Below are 2846 nucleotides of genomic sequence, written 5' to 3' on the forward strand. Positions count from 1 at the left end.
GGAGGAATCCTTATTTCTGTCTTTCCTTGCCTCATGGGATAGAAGGGGTCCCATCAATTCATCAACTGCTAACATTTTCAAAGCCTTGGCTTCTTCAATAGCTCCTTCTACAACATAAAACTTGGTAGACAAAGATATGATGACCTTCTAAAACATTGTCTCATCTTGAATGTCATCATCATAAATATTTTACTAGTTTATAATAGTCAAAACTCGATTCATGAATAAATAAATATCCTCTATTTCCTTCATCTGTAGACTTTCAAAATATCTCCTCGTATATTGGAACTTAACAATATTGATTTTGTTCATACCTTTATAGCTTGTCGCCAAAGTCTCCCGCATTGTATTTGTTGAAGAGGTGGTATTAATGTTATGGAATACTGCTTGGTCCACTACTTGTTGGGTAAGTTTAAATGCGCATGCATTCTTATTTTTTATTATCCTCAATTGCTCCCTTTGTACATTAGTGAGAGCTTGTTCTGATTCTTCATCCTTAAGTTCTAGAAATCATTTATTTGTAGAATTTTAGACAAACATGATCTAATTCTCACTAGCATCTACAAAATATAATTTTAATTTTTTTTTTCAAATTAAATAAATTGAAATCTTTATATATATATATATATATATATATATATTTAAATATTTAAAGATAAATTTTAACATATTTCACAGTGAAATATTTATACTTATAACTAGATTAACATAATATTCAATTATTTGTTGGAATTTTATATTTATTGTTATGTTTTTTTAATGTAATTAAATATTTTACATTCTAATTAGTACACATTACATGTTTGTTGATCTGGGCGTCTTCCTCTTTCCCTTACCGTATCATCTGTCTATATGGAGGTGGGATTTGGGTTTCCACCACCATCCTCAATCCTACTCCTGCTCTTGCTCCTACTTCGCTGATCTGGGTTTGTCTGTAGATCCAGATCAAGTCAGATCGTTGTCCTAGCTGCTTTCCGCAACGGCCAGGAATTTAAAAGGCTAATTTTAATTCTTCCACAGGGCTTTTTCATTCTTTCGTAGCTTTTTCTGTGTAAGACTCGTTAGCTCGATAGCGTTTTTTTCTGTGTAAGGCTCATTAGGGAGGATTCCAGTTTAGTAGGGTCTTTTTGGAGGGTTAGAAGAGGTTGGAGGATGTGCGCCAGACCCAAATTGTTCACCTTCTCTAATAACTATCCTCTCGTGGCTAGGGTTTATCTTTGTTATTGTCTTCATTGATCGCTGCTGAGAATTGCTTGTTGCTGTAGGGTTTGTCTGTAGATCTAGATCAAGTCAGACGCTACATGTCCATAGGGATTTTTCATTCTTCCACAGGGGCATACATAAGCTTGGGAATCGTTGATTGACCTTGATCTAGATGGCTCCCAGCTTAGCGAAGATAGCTACTGGCTCAGTTCCGTCTGCCTCTACGGGGCAAGCTCCTGCCTATATCATCAATGAAGCCCTATCTTCCACCATCGAGGTGGTCCAGGCCTCACTCGATGAGGCTTTGAAGTTTTTTGAAAGTGCCCTAATCTGTCGGTCCAATGGTTTTTGGCCGCGACTGACAGCTTTCCATAGTTGGATTTCGAAGGTATGGAATCCTATCATTTCTGATGAACTTAATATCCACCCCTACGCTAGGGGTTTCTTTATAGTAGATTTTGAAAACCCTAAAAGCAGACAATGTATTCTGGATTCTGGCCCTTGGTTTTGGCGAAACTCAGGCCTATTCATGAAGCCATGGAGCCCATCATTTGATCCCTCAATGACAGTCATAACCTCAGCACCAGTTTGAGTGAGATTGCCAAACCTACCATTGCATCTCTGGAATTTCTCCTTGCTAAAAGCCATTGGAAATACAATTGGGAAATTTTACTGCAATTGTCCAAAAATAGAGGAATATGCCAGAACAACCTATGCACGCATCTGTGTGGAAAGGGAGTTCAACACCTGATTCCCAGCTGAAATAAACCTAACAAGTAAAGAATATGTGTGGAACTAGAAACTCAATTATGAAAGTGTCCTCTTTAGATGTCGATCCTACTTTGAGACAGACCATCTAGCCAAAAATTGCCCAAAAGCCTCCTAGAAAAATTCTGCTAGAAAGAGTCACCACAGATCTACATGGTGGGAAGGAGCACAAAAAGAACATTACGCTGTCATCAAGGAAGAACACTCTCCAGAAAACTCTGAATCGCAAGAAATCGGGGAAGAAAGACACAACTCTCAAGACAAGCAAGGGGAAAGCCCCGCCAAACAACAAAAAAGTAAACTCGACAACCCCTCAAGCATCAACAGTTATGAGGATTCGAGTACCGCACAAAATAAATCTTCATTTAACAGTAAAGCATATCTCCTAGACCAAACTTCTTCTCCGACTATCCTCAAAAGGACAAACACAACGAATTGCGAAGCTAAGATAAGAACCAGAAGAGATGAAGGAGATGCAAGATAAAGGAAGTTTGAAGACCGTAGAGAAAAAAAGAAAGCTACAGCACCAATCTCGCGAAGAAAGACGAGAAGCCAGACAATTAAGAACTAAGAAAATTATAGGTCTAATAGACCAATTTGTTCTCAGTGGACGTTAACCACCACCACCACCATCATCATCATAAACTCAATTCAAACCTAATCAATACACATTACATGTTATATAAACTCAATTCAAACCTAATTAGAAAAGATAGGTATCATTCATCTCATTATTCAAAATAAATTCAATAAAAATAATTAATATCACTATGAATATTTAAATTAATATTATACTTTTCTAATTTTTAAATAATATATCTATATGTATATATATATAATTTTAGATATTTTAAAATGTTTCTCAAATTATATTT

This window comes from Pinus tabuliformis, chromosome 4_1, assembly GCF_031772625.1.
Source record: "Pinus tabuliformis cultivar Carrire ecotype Pingquan chromosome 4_1, CPIR1, whole genome shotgun sequence".
Lineage (NCBI taxonomy): Eukaryota > Viridiplantae > Streptophyta > Pinopsida > Pinales > Pinaceae > Pinus > Pinus tabuliformis.